Source organism: Pseudonaja textilis, chromosome 3 (assembly GCF_049901715.1).
Source record: "Pseudonaja textilis isolate UNSWEBS1 chromosome 3, rPseTex1.2, whole genome shotgun sequence".
Lineage (NCBI taxonomy): Eukaryota > Metazoa > Chordata > Lepidosauria > Squamata > Elapidae > Pseudonaja > Pseudonaja textilis.
The window spans coordinates 76337636-76353186 of NC_141992.1; the positions used below are offsets into that span (position 1 = coordinate 76337636).

Here is a 15551-nt window from a genome sequence, read left to right on the forward strand (position 1 = left end):
CCCAAAATACAATTCACCATGGAAACAGAAGCCAACAACCAACTTCCCTTCCTAGATGTCTTGGTATACAAAAGATCCAATGGCTCCCTAGGACACACCATCTACCAGAAGAAAACACACACTAACCGCTATCTACATGCACTCTCACACCACCACCCAGCACAGATCAATTCCGTAGCCAAGACACTCATCTCCAGAACAAAATGCTTAGCCGATGAACAACACCAAAAACCGAACTACACACTCTCACCAACGTACTTACAGCCAATGGATTCCAAAGAAAGAAAATTACCCACCTAATCCAAAAAGAAACCCCAACCAAAATCCAAGACAGAGAACAAGAAAACGGCAAAGCCCTCCTCCCATATATAAAAGGCACTACAGACAAAATCAGCAAGATCCTCCAAAAACACAACATCAAAACAGCATTCTGCACAAACAGAAAAATATCCACCATCCTAAGAAACCCCAAAGACAAAATCGAATTAGAAAACCAAGGAGTATACGAAATCCCCTGCACTGCCTGCCCTACCACATACATTGGACAAACTAACAGAAGAATAAGTGCACGCATTGAAGAACATAAGAACTCAATCAAAAAGAAGAAACGACCTCTTCCCTGGTCCAACACCTCAAAGCCACAGGACATGAAATTGATTTTAAAAATACCAGAACTATCGCCAAAACCGAACACTTCAACAGCAGAATAATCAGAGAAGCCATAGAGATAGAAAAACGCCCACACAGCATGAACAAACGAGATGACACCTCCCGCCTTCCAGCCATTTGGAAACCCGCCCTCATGAACAGACGCAGTACCTAACATGAAGAAGGACACCAGACCCACACCCATGAGAGCCACACAAGATGCCACCACCACACTTCCATGTAGAAAACAGACTCCCACCCACTCAGAAGATGAGACACGACCATGGACCAGAAGCTGCACTGCAGCTGCATCACTACCCACTTCAAACCCCTCCGAGCCATACATGAAGCAAACCAACACCCACTATGAAGATGCAACAGGACCACGAACTAGAAGCCAAACAGCAAGATCACAACTCACCAGCTCAAATCCCCCAGCAACTAAGACTAACCGGAGCACAGCCAAGCCCCCACCTGAACAGAACACGCCTCCAACCAATCAGAACACGGCTAACCCCCAACCAATCAGAACACAACCAAACCCCTACCAATGAGAACACACCCCCACCCAATCAGAACACAGCCAAGCCCCCACCCAATCAAGTCCCACCCCCACTGGCAGTTAAAAGGAGGAAGCAGCTGCAATCTCACATTACTCTGAAAAGCACAGAGCCGGAGACAGAAGCCTGAAGATGATGAATGAGACTTCATCGAAACGTTGCCTAGATACTTCGAATCTTACGCGGGAAAAAACCCGAACAACCAAAGATCCACATATAAATACCGAGAACCTCAGAAAATATATATATATATATATATATATATATATATATATATATATATATATATATATATATATATATATATATATTAGTTTTAATAGTGAAAACAGCTGCTTAATAAAAAAAATGCATGGTAATGTGGAAGAGCAATTTGTACAATATGTGAAAAATGATAAAGTAGAAGAAACAGAACATATTTTGAATTCAGATTTAATTCATGGCACTCTAAAGAAAAATTTTGGATAGAAGAAGAAAACCTTTCTATCAGAAAATCTGGGGAGAGTATTTTCAATTAGATTGATTATTTGAATTAAGAATCAGATAAATGTTTTACTGATCCTTCAGAATCACTATTGTGTATTTCAATTTTCAAATTGGTCAGTAGAGGGCAATATTCCATTAATTACTTTAAGGTTTGAGGAAAAACAAATTTAACAAATATCTTCTTTATGGTGTATATTCACGATACTAAAAAAGTTTGTTATTTTTGATGAAAATATATTTCTTCTACAATTTTTCACCACCAGACAATACCATATAGTACTGTGATGGCTTGAAAATAAACATAGTTTACTTTCTAAATAAGAATATGTGACAGATTAATAATATTCTATTTTTAGAGTCAACGCTATTGATTAGTTCAGTAATCAATATTTTCTACATTCATTGGAGACTTTTATTAATATGAATGTTATTTTTGAAAATAATCAGTTTTCTTTTTATTCCAGCACTACATTTAAAGGAGACAATTGATGCAATAAGGAAAGAAAGACCTTACTTCAGTTTTAAAGTGACAGAAACATTTTTGTGCCCTGCTCTTACATTTTTTTATTTGGTTAATTTAACTTACATTTAGTATATCTTACTAAAGAATCCCAGAATTCCTCAGCCTGTCCTAGACTATATAGTTCAAGTACATTTTCCAGATTATTTCAATTCTGCAGAGTTCCAGGTTCCAGTCATAAACAGCACATCTTGTTTGAATGTTGAATTTCAAATTGAATTTAATATCAAAGTCACCAACCCCCTCTTATTGTGCATCATTGATTGCAGCATAAACTTGGATAATTGTTACCTTAAAGAGTTGTTCATAAAGTACAATTGATACTATTTTATTGCAGTCAAGTATGCAAAGTAGCAAACAGTATGATCACCTGACTGAATTCCAATCCACCTCAGTTCACTGATAACTAAGATATCAATGTGTAGTTAATACACTGCATATTTTACTGTGTTGTATTTTCTCTTTATTCCATGCTTAATAAAAATAGCTCTGTGCCACACTCCAACCCTGGGAATCCAGAAGCTCAAATTGTTCATATTTAAAAATTTCATACTTTCATAATGAAAAAAAACTTCAGCTTGATCTTTATATGATTCACATGTGAAAATCCTTCATCCCTTGATGCAAACTCAGAAAATTGGATTTAACTATTAATTTAACATGAATTGTGCAAACAGTCAGAATGTATGAAATATTGAAGTATCTCCTGTTTCTTGGATACTGCCATGTTGATATATGATTTGTATTGTATGGCTAACTTGTTCCATTCTATAGAGATATTCAAAATGCTAATTTCATGTGCAACATTGAAAAATAGATTTTTTTCCAGTATTGAGTTGCTGTTAGGTCTTTAATAGTTGGCATGCAGGCTATCATAAGACAGTGGTAATTATTATCTGAATCATCACAGGTTGTATGTATATGTAGGGTTGCTTTAGATTATATTATATATGCACCAAATAGATGAATATCTTTTACAGAGCCACCATAATGTTTTATTTAGATAGATAAGTAGAACCAACAAAGAATCTTGCAATACCTTGATGACGATAATGTTATCCGGTTGGTCGAGTCTGACTCCTGGCAATATTATTGTGGAGATTCCCCAGAACACAATTCAGTGCAACTAATTATTTCATATTCATTGTGTTTGCACAATATAAACCAGCCAAAAACATTTGAATCTAGTATTTGAAGAAAGCAGACTATGTGGGTATTGTTTATGGTTCAGCATTTTACGTAAGCTCAGAAAGTTGGGTCAACTGAATAAACAACAGTGAAGTTAACCATAACTAATTGCATCATACAAAGAGAGCCTTTAATTGATTTTGTTACATCATCTGCCAGTTTCATTTTTTCAAAGGAGACAATGTAAGTTAAGAAACTTCTTTATATATTAGTGAGACGTTAGGAGAGAAAGAAAACTATTTTTAAATAGCAAACTTGCACACTAAAGCTGATTAGCCCATTCATCTGTAATTAGTAGACAAGAGTAAATTAAACATACCGGCTGCTTTGATGGCACAGAATCTGGGAAATATTCCTATTAAGGTACAGGCAGCTCATCCTAGACAAAGTATGATTGTAAGTTGAATGTCAGCCCGCTCACCACCTTTTTCCTTTTGTGATGGGAGGAACAGTAACAGCAAGGAAAAGATGGCATCCTGCTAGGTCACTAATAGGATAGCAGTTCAGCCACCCCCTCTTGTTTGTTGCACTGCTTTGAAGAAAAGGCAGAGTTTTTTAAAAATGCTATTTTTTACAAGCTGAACTTGTGCACATTTATTCAGAAGTAAGTTCTATAGAGTTGGATAACTTTATCCAATTTTGGAACACAGCCAAAAGCGTAAATAAATTCTGCTAGATTGATGGCAGACATCACCTCCTTTCCCCCGCCCTCTGCCCTCCACCATCCATCTTTTTCATTATCACATTGATGTCAGCGTTCCAAGGGACCTCCATTCCAATCAGTAAGTCTGAGACAAGCATAATCTCAAAAGGACCTTTATTAAAATAGCACCTGACACATCTGTGGAATTTCAAAACTAAAAGTGTCCTGGACTTCCCCCAATGTCCCAAACTACAAACCATCCCCTTTTCTCTCATCATCACATCACATGAACCAATCCCAAAGTAAGTTCCTTTTTGTTCCTCCCGTCACTCCATGACCTTGAACTAACAAAAGAATTCCATTTTGTCTACTTAGAGCTACTCAATAAAAATCACCCCCCTCCCACTTTCTCAAGCTATGTGGCAGCGATGAATAAGGATTCCAAAGCTGACAATTGATGTATTTATTCTCATTGTATTTCTTTGTCATTGTTATGTTACTGTTCTATTATTTTACTTCTGTTTACACGCCTTTTCATTTTTCCTCTTTTTTATTATTGTAAGTTGTCTAGAGTAGCCCCATAGCAAGATAGGCAGCAAATACATTTAATAAATAAATAAACCCCACTTTTGAGATATTCATTTACTAATTAAATTTATTACACATATCCTACCTCCAAAGGCTGGGCAGTTAACACAAGTAAGATTAATAACACATGTCACATAACTAGCAATAGCACTTAGACTTATACACTTATATAAGTCTTATATACTGTTTCACAGTGCTCTCTAAGTGGTTTACAGAATCAGCATATTGCCCCCAACAATCTGGCTCCTCGTTTTACTGACCTTGGAAGGATGGAAGGCTGAGTTAACCTTGAGCTGGTCATGCAATATAACAGTAAAAATTACAACCAAGTCACCATCAAAATCTTAAGATAAAAATGGGGACACCCCCAGCTTAAGTTGTATAAAATGGAAGTAGGGTATAATTCTAATATAAATAAAATAAACAAGCCAAAATAGAAAGCCAGTACAGAGGAATCCTTGAGGGCAAGGTATGGAGGCCATCATAGAAAAGCATTGCTTTTGATTCCCTAATTTCTGTTAGGTAGGGGATCCCTGGACATCTCAGTATGCATCTCAGGACAGATTCCATATGGTGGAGAATCTGTAAGGGTTAGGGTTGTATCTTGGTCTTGGAAACTTAATTGTAATCTAATGCAGGGACTGGAGGATTGTTATTACATAAGTGGTTCTCATCCAGTGAAAACTGAGACCAGCACTTTTGTCATTAAGCAAAGCAATCACTAAGTGAAATCATAAACTGTGTTTAAGATCTTACTTCAGCTTTCCATTACAAGACCTATGAACCTTGTAAATATGATTGGTTGCAGTTACTACTGTTGTTCCCAATTCCTATCTGAGCTGGTGCCAAAGCTGATGAAGAACACCAGACGTGCATAGTTTTGTTTCCTTTTTATTGAAGTGCTGCAGCGAAAGGGTTCCGAGCTAGCAAAATGCCAGGATCCAGAACAAAGGTTTAAGAAAGCTTTATACAATTTCACTAAAGCAGAAGGTGGGATAAGGCAGGCTATATAAAACAAATAATCTAATAAACATTTTAGTAATGATCTAACAATTGCCCTATTGGCTTCTAGCTATTCCTATTCCTAAGCCTTGGCCAATGAATGCTCTAGGAATTATCTAATACACATTCTATTTGCTTTGGGCCATAGCTATTTCTAACTTCTAGCTGAGATATACAGGTTGTCTAACTCTTTGATACTGTTATCAGTTCTCTAACTACCTAGAATGGATACAAGTGTTACATGTGCATATTCTCTGTGAACAATAGAATGGAGTAGAGTAGAGTAGAGTAGAGTAGAACAGAACAGAACAGAACAGAACAGAATAGAATATTTATTTATTGGCCAAGGAATTTGCTCTTAGTGTACATACAATATGATAGATCATTATCATAGTTATTGTAAAAATACATTCATCATAAAACATTAGATACAACACTTAGTGACAGTCATGGATACTAAATAAGCAATCAACATAAATCATACTAGGATACGAAGTAAACAATATAAATTGTAAGATAAAAGCAACAAAGTTATAGTATAGTATTACAGATGAGGGGATAGGTAATAGGGAAGATGAGAATGATGGTTAACACTGCCTTTCTCAATAGTTTGACAGTGTTGTAGGGGTTGGTTGTTTACCAGTGGTGGCATGGGGGTGGGGGGACTGCCCTTGTGTCTAGTTGTTCTTCTAAACACTCTTTGTTCTTGCCAGACTCCACAAAAACAGGCTTCCTTGTTTTCTTTCAAGCCTATGCCATAGCTTTTTAGCAGAGAGCCCATCACTACAGTCGCTAAATGAGGACTGCCTGTATAACTAAGCTCTGTCTCCTGTATCTTAGGCATCATTATTTTATTAACAGTTCCTCCCAGCTCCTTTATTCCTAAAGACCCATAAGCTCTGAATAATAAGAAGCAGTAACCAAAGCCCTAACCATCCCAATGAAGCAGCTGGATTATGCTTTTGAAGCCACATTGCCGTAGGCACTTTGGAGTAGACCTCTCACAAGGCTTCAAGAGGGGAATAAGGCCGGGGAAAGCACAAATCTAACGCTTTCATTTAAGACAACTTAAAATTTAGGGGAGCGAGTGACATCAAAGGAAGGACAGCTACCTAAATACAGGACACGTCTTCTTGGGAGGAAGCCCCAGTATACTCAGTGAAGCTTAGTGCGTCTTTTTAAAGCAAAAAAAAAAATGAACTGATAAAGGTCACGTCAGGACACTTCAAGCGCGTTCGACCTCAGCGGGCCTCCGCGAATTCGAAACGGGGCCGGCATCCGCCGCCTCCGTTCTGAGGCGAAGAAAAAGCCGACGCTCCTTTTGTTTTCTCCCTTCTGCCCCGCCCCTTTCATTATTCGCTCCCCCTTTTCCCTCCTCCCCTTGCGCTTCCCTTCGCGCCCAGTCAGCGGTTCCGCCAGCGAGAATCCCATTGGCGGACGGCAGCCGGTGACGCGACAAAGGAATCGGGCGGAGTCTGAGCCGCCGAGTCTCTGGTCGAAGCCGGCTCTTAAACCCCGCCCCTTTTTGTTTATTTTACTCCGCCCCCCACCCGCTTCTCTTCGGCGGCTCGCTTTGCTTTCGCCCTTCCGCGCCCGTAGAAGAGCGCCGTGGAAGAGCCGGGCGGCCTAAGCGTGCGTGCGCGCCCGGTGGCAGGCTCGTCCGGGTGTCGCAAGGAGGCGGTTAGGATCGACGGTAAGCGAGAGCGTTAAAAGTCGGGCAGTGAAAGAGAAGGCGCCGGAGCTGAGAAGGTTTATCTGACGTTTGTGGCGTAAAGGTTGAGTTTCCGCCCTTTTCTCTTAGGTGGGGAGCTTGGCGCAAGTTCCAGACATGGGTTCTTTCTGCAGGCATCTTCCATCCTTTGTGAGAGGAGATGGTGGAGAAATGGGCTACTACCTCTCCTCCTTGCAAGTCTTTCTCAACCTCGAATGAGTGGAGGTGTCCCCCCGCCCCCCCCGCGCTTAATTAAGCTGTCAAACCTGTTCCTTACTGGCATCTAAAACTTAGGAATCTGGGCATGGGTTAAGTGCCTTTCCCTTTCCAACGAATCCCAAAGGTGCTTCTTTTTCCAAGAGGCAGATGGACTTTCTGGGTTTTTTGTTTCCTTTGAAGACGTTTTGCTTCTTCAAAGCTGCTTGGATGAGGAGAAGCGAAAGGTCTTCAAAGAAAAACCAGAAAGTCCACCTGCCTCTTGGGGGAAAAAAAAAAAAAGCACCTTTGGGACAACCATGACTTGGATGACTGAGAATCTCCATAGACTTTCCAGGAAATGGAAATTGTTTTTCTTTTAATGGCTTGCCAGTCACAACTTCTGGTGAAATGTTAAAGGCTAGTTTAGTATGGTCTAGTGTCTAGTGGTTAAAGCAGGCTACAAAACTTGGAGCCCGTGTGTTCTAGAGACTATGAAAGCCGGCTGGGTGACTTGGAGACTACTCAGCCCAACTCATCTCCCAGGGTTGTTGTGGGGAAGCTAAGAGGAGGAGGAGGAGGAGGAGGAGGAGGAAGAAGGAATAATTAGCTATATTTTGCTGTCATGGATTATTTTAAAAATAGTAAAGTGTGGGATAGAAATACGGCATTAAGAGACCTGGCATAGATTGCTTCAGCTCTGATAAGTGTGGACTGTAGGTTGAAAAGGGCTTTTTTTTTTAAAGGGGGATTAGCATTCATGAAAAAGAAGATTTTCGCTCCTTTTCTGCTACAAAAATGTTGGTTCTGCTTTTCTGGTTCTGAAGGGGCTGAGACCAGTTACTGCTAACAGAGGTCACAGAGAAGCACTTCTCAGAGAGTTATTTGTTACGGAGAGAAAAGCATGAGGCCATGCTCCGAAGACAGCCATTTCTTACAATAGCCGAAGCAGCTTTCTTGGCCTAAGAACAATTGTTTTAAAATGTACCAAATATATATAAATATGCTTTGGTCACACTCGGGTGTGTTTTTGTATTTTAGACAAAGTCCTTACTGATCACAGACAGGCACTGTGGAAGAGCCCTGTTTATAGTGACTCAAAATCAAGAGGAGCCTGCTATACACATTAAAAAGGGAACTGTTCAAGCTTGTCAGTTGGAAAAGGCACCAGTAGACTCCTGACTGTTGAAAGATGGCATGCTAAGTCTTATTTTTTAATTGACTGGATTAATTAATTTTGAATGGGGCCAGAGTTAATTCATTGTACTTTTCGTGCTGTTATGGTATGATCAGAATTTCTGTAGTGTCTAATAAATTCTTTGAGCTGGACATGTTCTCTTAACTGAGTTCACACAACAATTTATCTCAGTTTATTATATCAGATAGTTATTTTATGGTTTTCTGAGCCATAATTGACTTAAAGACTGTAAACAGTAGAATATTTATTAAAAGTATATGGCTGCCTGGCTCAGAGTGACTGGGAGGCAAACACTAATAAAAATTTTGTATCAACAACATCAACATTTTTGTTAGATTTTAATATAATTAATATATACAGTATGTTAATAGATTATATCCTATTATTCATAAGCTCAAGGTAACGTCATAGGATTCCCTTCTTTCTCACAACCCTGTGAAGTAAGTTGGCCAAATAAGTTGGCAGAGAGAGAGTGATTATCCCAAAGCCACATAGTTGCGTAATTAAGATTTTTATTAACATGTTTGATTACCACTTTTCTAGATTTTTAAGAAATAAGCTATTAGGAGTCATTTACAGCATGAATCCTATTATAAAAATTATCTCTTTTCTGGTTCCAAGGAACAAAGCCACTTATGTTAATATTTATCTATTGAAGTAGTAATAACAAATTGATAGCTGTCTGGTTTTAGGTAGCCCAGATATAGTAATCTTAAATTTTGGTAATCTAATAAAACTGATTCCCGATTATGTTTGTATCCATACCTTAAATTAGAAGTGTTGATATTTTTGACTTTCCTAGTAACTCCAAAATATGGCTAAATAAATTGCTAGATTAAAGATCCTCCAAATGAGATAAATCCTAGTTCAAGTCTTAATTAGGTAAACTTGATATTCAAATGTATTGACATTCTATCTGATTTTAAAATGCTTCTTGGTAATTAGAAAACTGATACAAAGTGAACAATTTAGACTTCATTGCAGTAAAGATTATTCCACCTAAAATCTATTCCTGGCAATTTATAACTGAAATATCTAACGCCAATCAATTCTTTCAGAATAAAACAGCCAACAGTTTTATCAAAATTCTCAAAAATATTTTGAAAATTATTTTACTCTCTGGAGAATTAAGCAGCATCCCAAAGCAGTTTTGAATCAAAGACTAATTTATCCTAAAGAGTGTATATAATTAAAGGAAATTAAAAAATGTGGCTATTCCATTTTTCTGTAATTGATAATCCTACATGGGATCAGGAATTAATTCTCAAGTCATGTTTTCCTCCTCTTATCACCTTCATTAAATTGCTACATCCGTGTATTTCTATTCTAATAGGCTTTAGAATCAGAGAAGTATTATTTATGCTCTTTATTGTCAGCCCTATTTGATTTTATGCACTTGTCATGGCCATGAGACCGAAATGGACAGCACCACTGCATCTGGTCATTGTCACCCATTTAGCACCACCCAGTGAGTACGTGTAGATTAAGGAATGCTATGGATATGGGCAGCTGTTGCTCACTTATTAAACCTGTTGTGCAAGATTGCCCACAACATGTGTTTTCTGGTTCCCTAGAAGATCTGCATGAAACAATACCAGAGGTGATCATTTTGATAGCTGAACTAGACATCTGGTTATGAGACCACTCCTATACCCCAGTAGAAGTTTTACTTATAATTATGTGGATTCTGTATATATGTTTGTTTCTCTTCTGTCATGTTTTCATCATAGGCTAAATAATAATTGTCAGCCCTTATGCTGTGAATAATTAAATTCCAACATAAAATACTTTTACATACTTTTGCCATTTGTGTATATAGTGGTTCAGAACTTCTAAATCAGGCATATTTGATATGAAAAGTTCATAAGTCAGCTGTTGAGTCAAAAACATTGTTAAGAGAAAGGGTAGCCTCTTAGCTTGGCATAATGTGGCATTTACTGCTTATTTGGAAAGAAGTGTTCCCAGAAGAAAGCTAACTGGTGATTAGAGTGGAATTTATAGACACTAAAAGCCATAGTGCCATCTGAGCAGAATGTCTTTCCTAGGTGACAATTGCTAATACATCTATCTTCCACCCAAGATGCATTTTATTATGCTTGACATGCTTTCTCGTTTAGTTGAACTCAATCAATATGCCTAATCTAACCACATATCTTCTGAAGTGCCTTTTCAGATCTATCTGAAGAAGATAATAAAAGGGAATAAAGCCGGCCTGATCATTTTGTATTGAAGTAAAAGCACTAGGACATTATTACAAGTAGTCCTTGAGTTATGACTACAATTGAGCTCAAAATTACTGTTGCTGAGAGGGACATTTGTTAAGAGAATTTTGCCCCATTTTACAACCTTTCATGTCACATTTGTTAAGTGGAATCAGTGCAGTTGTTAAGTTAATAACAATTGGTTCCTAAGTGAATCTAGCTTACCCGTTGACTTTCCTTCTCAGAAGGTTGCAAAAGGTAATCACATGACCCCAGGTCACTATAACCGTCTTAAATATGAGCCAGTTGCCAAGCATCTGAATTTTAATCACACAATCCTGGAGATGCTACAACGGTCATAAATGTAAAAAACAATCATAAGTAATTTTTTTCAATGCTATTGTAACTTCGAACAGTCACTGAATAAGCTGTTGTAAATCGAGGACTATTATCATAACTTCCAATTGGCTAATTGCTGAGTGTAGGAGCACGGCTCTTCTTTGAACCCGAAACTTCTACATAGATAGAATCTTATTTTGTTTTTGCTGACATCAAACTTAATTGTTTCATTTATTTGATAAATAAATGTGCATATATATTTGCATATGTTTCTACTCAAGACATCAAAAGTTGTATTGCAAACAACTATGATTACATAAAACCACCAGAAAAAAATTCTTTAAAAAAATCTGGGCTAAAAAACTTTAAAGCTGAATATTGCTGTATATTAAAAAATTATAGATGTAACATTGAGATAACTTTTCAGTATTTTGCTATGACTCTAGAATAGGTCCTGTTTCTTGTGCTTAATGGAATTATATGCTATGCCAGCAAAGACTTTGAAGCTGGTTTTTATTTAACTGCTGCCTTTTGCTGTTGATAATAGACAAGTATGTTTGAACCTATTTTGATGATCATTCTTAGGGTAAGTAATAGGCAAATGAACTCTACCTGAGTTCTACTTTATTACTTGTAGTAATGCAAGCATAAAACTGTTATAATGCCTGTGTAGCAAAGCAGAATTAACAGTATTGAGTTGCTACATATGGCTTTGTGCCCCTTTTTATCATGAGCAACAACTTTCTTTAATCGTGGTCAGTCTTTTAGCTAAGCTTTTCTGTAAGTTGTTTTATGAAATATTTAGTATAGTGCTCCTTAATATTCAGCTTTTACCAGAGGGATTCTTAACAAAATGTCTGAATGAGAATTGAGTTAGTATAACAGTGGCAGTTTATAAGATTACCAAATAAATCCCTAACATGCATAATATTATTCTGAAATATGGATATACATAGGCAGAGAGTAGGAACTGAGAATGACTCTTTGTAGTTTAGTAGCCATAACAATATATAATAACTGGGAGGAGAGTCAAAGTAAAATCTAAATATTACTAAAACTCTTGCTCCTGTAACCTTTAACTGGGTGAAACAGTGCATCTTAAGACAATACTCTTTGAACCAAGGTATTTTAACATGGACTAACTTTCAGAATGTGTCCAAAATCTGGGACCCATGACTCCTGTGGAATTGAAATTCAGCAAATTTTATAACATTTTATGACATAAAATTATCTTAAAATAGTTTATGACATAATACCAAAAAAAATCATAAAACCTTTCCTGAGCTGATGTTTGTGTGCTGTTTTCCAGGCAGATACATCTGTGATTGTATCCCAACTGTTCTAGTGGAGAGTACATTAGACGTTTTGTAATTTTTGAAAGTAAGGAAGTATCTTTGCAAGCATGACCCAACAGGTTAAAGGTTGTCTAGTAACACAATAAAAGTTGCTAGTTTTAGTTAAGAGCCAAACCATTTTTTTTTAACAATCTCCAGTTGTCAGGACAGAGAAGTTCAATAATTCCATACATAGCACTAAGCACAATTTTATACAGAGCACTGAGGTTCTAACCAAGTTATGCCAGCAAATTTGGAGAATGAGACAGTGGCCATTCTACGATGCAATACCAATAGCAAGGAAACTTGCTAGAGTGTGTTGATTATTTTGCAATACTGTCACATATTAACAAAATAAAAAATCAAAAAGAGGTGCCAGATGGCTTTAGAAAAGACCCAGAAACAGTAATCATGATTCCTGATATATGCTGGATAATTAAGAAAACCAAAGGGACAAAAACCAAGTTAATATGTGCTTCACTGATTATAAAAAGGCTGTTCGTGTTATTCACATCAAGCTTTTGGAATGTCCTTAGAAAAATGGGAAATCCTGGAACATTTCATTGTCCTTATATAAAGCTATATATTGATCAGGAAGCCACACTACAACACAGTGAAACAGATAGGCAGAATAATGGAACAGGGCTGTCTACTCTGCTCTTATTTATTCAACCTATATACTGAATATAAATTAGGCTAACTAGACTGAAAGAACTTGAATGTAGTTTATTAGAGGAAAGAACATCAAAAACCTGTTCTATGCTAATTATACTACTCTGATACTCTGAAAACTCAAAGGATCTGCAAGTTCTAATACCAAAAGTTGAATGCAGGGGAAAAAAACAGGAGTAAGATTAAATATCAAGAAGACCAAACTAATAACAGATACAACCAGATTTAGAATTGAAATACACTGAAATGGTAGATAGTTTCTTAAACGTCAACCCTCAACAATAATGGAACAAGCAGTTAAGAGACACGCCCCAAATTAGCACTTGTTTTTGTAATCATGAAGGTCTTGAGCAGGGTATTTATATGCCTTGGTGTAATTGATCCCTGCAAGTATCAGGATAGCGTAGGCAATGGTATTCCATGTGATAGTTTATGGAAATGAAATTAGAAGTTTGAAGAATCAGACTATTGCCACTTTTGAACTTGGGTGTTGGAGAAGACTCCCAAGAATCCATGGAGAGCCAAGAAAACAAACAGGTAATTGCACAAATCAAGCCAGAGGTCTCATTAAGGTACAAATGATCTGACTCAAATGATTATACTTCAGACATAATATGCAAAGACCTAACTCTCTGGAGAAGGCTCTGATGCTGGGAATGGTGGAAGGAAAGAGAAGAAGACCAGCTAGCAAGGTGGATGGACTCAGTTACAGTGGCGATGGGTACACCACTAGAAAACCTGGAGGTTAGGAAAAGATCATCATGGGAAAATAACTATGTGGTTGCCAAGAGTTGACACGGACTTGATGGCACATAATTAACATCAAAAACATATTATTCAACTGAATAGAAAGGAGGAAACATTAATATGGGAGAATTCTATGGCCAGCATAACCTTTCCCTATGCTAATAATGGTGTAACAATATATTTTCATCCTCAACAAACATTCATTTCTTAGCAAATGTTATTTTGCTTAAAGGTTTGGCAGCAAAACTAAGTATATAACAGCATGGCAAAGAAAGAGTTTTCCAACTATTTGCCTAATTTTGAAAAATATGAAATATTGAACTGAAACAAATATGTGCTGTTGTCTTTTTATAAGGTAAACTTTAAAAAAGAAATTACATACATAGCTGAAGTCTGAAATGTGTTTAATTCCATACAGATTGTCAAACTGTATTTATAACCAACTACACAAATCTCTAAGTAAAGCTAAGTAAGAACAGAAATGCAATTAAAATATAGAAGGTTGGAAGAGATAACTATTTTTTTTTGTTCCTAGCAATGCTTACAATTTCCTTGATGAATTTTAACATTATTGCTAAGTTCAGAAACATAATTTATCCAGACACTATGCTACTTCACTTCTATATACCATATTAAACTATAGCAATGTTTCAATTTTGCTATAATGTTAAAATTCCTTAACGAAGATAAGTGTCAGGATTCTGGCAGTTCCTCCAAATAAATCATGAGCTTCGAGCCACACTCCCAAAACTAAAAAAGATTTATTAGAAATTAACATTCCGGCATTAGCCTGGGCGTAGCCAACTCTGAGACACGTAATTCACTGTCACCCTTGATCCTGCTTTCCCCCCCACCCCTCTAGGTGTATCATCCAACGAAACATGTCCATAGCCAAGAGTCATCAATCATGCTCTCCAATTAGATTTTTGCATGGCAGAAGCTTCAGTCATCTAATCAGTCTCTGAAGAAAATATGAATGGAATGTACTTTCGATTCCACACTGCTGCCTTCTCTTTGAAACTCCCCCCCCCATTTTTGTTGATAACTATAAAACGTGCATACAAAATGTTTTATGAGTTGACAGTAAGAGCTGCGGTGGTGCAGTGATTAGAATGCAGTACTGCAGGCTACTTCTGCTTGCTGCCTGAAATTTGGCAGTTCGAATTGTACCAGGCTCAAGGTTGACTCAGCCTTTCATCCTTCCGAGATGGGTAAAATGAGGACCCAGATTGTTGGGGGCAATATGCTGACTCTAAAACTGCTTATAGAGGGACAGTAAAGTACTATATAAATCTGCTATTGCTATTATGGTTAAAATCAAAAACATAATCCAGACACTATGTTATTTCACCTTTATATAAACTATATAAACTATAGCGATGTTTTAACCAGTGCTATGTTATTAAAGCATTAATTTAAATCCAATCTGGTACTATTTACCTGGAATATAATACTTTCTCATATATAATATCCTTTGACAATTAAAGAAAGTAATCTGTAATTTTACCCAATAAAGAAC

At 37.1% G+C, this 15551-nt stretch overlaps 2 protein-coding genes across 5 annotated transcripts in view; one reads left to right on the top strand and one right to left on the bottom strand.

Moving 5' to 3' along the window:
• KYAT3 (kynurenine aminotransferase 3) overlaps positions 1–7469 on the bottom strand; it is a 37779-nt gene extending 30310 nt beyond the window's left edge. The window contains exon 1 of the mRNA XM_087930139.1: positions 7391–7469. The gene's annotated coding sequence lies outside the window, so the exon portion shown is untranslated. The remainder of the gene's footprint in view (positions 1–7390) is intronic.
• Positions 7097–15551, top strand: part of LRRC8B (leucine rich repeat containing 8 VRAC subunit B) — a 40526-nt gene continuing 32071 nt past the window's right edge. The window contains exon 1 of one of the 4 annotated variants that reach the window (XM_087930135.1): positions 7097–7328. The gene's annotated coding sequence lies outside the window, so the exon portion shown is untranslated. The remainder of the gene's footprint in view (positions 7329–15551) is intronic. The other 3 variants (XM_026700291.2, XM_087930136.1, XM_087930137.1) reach the window with 3 other exon arrangements.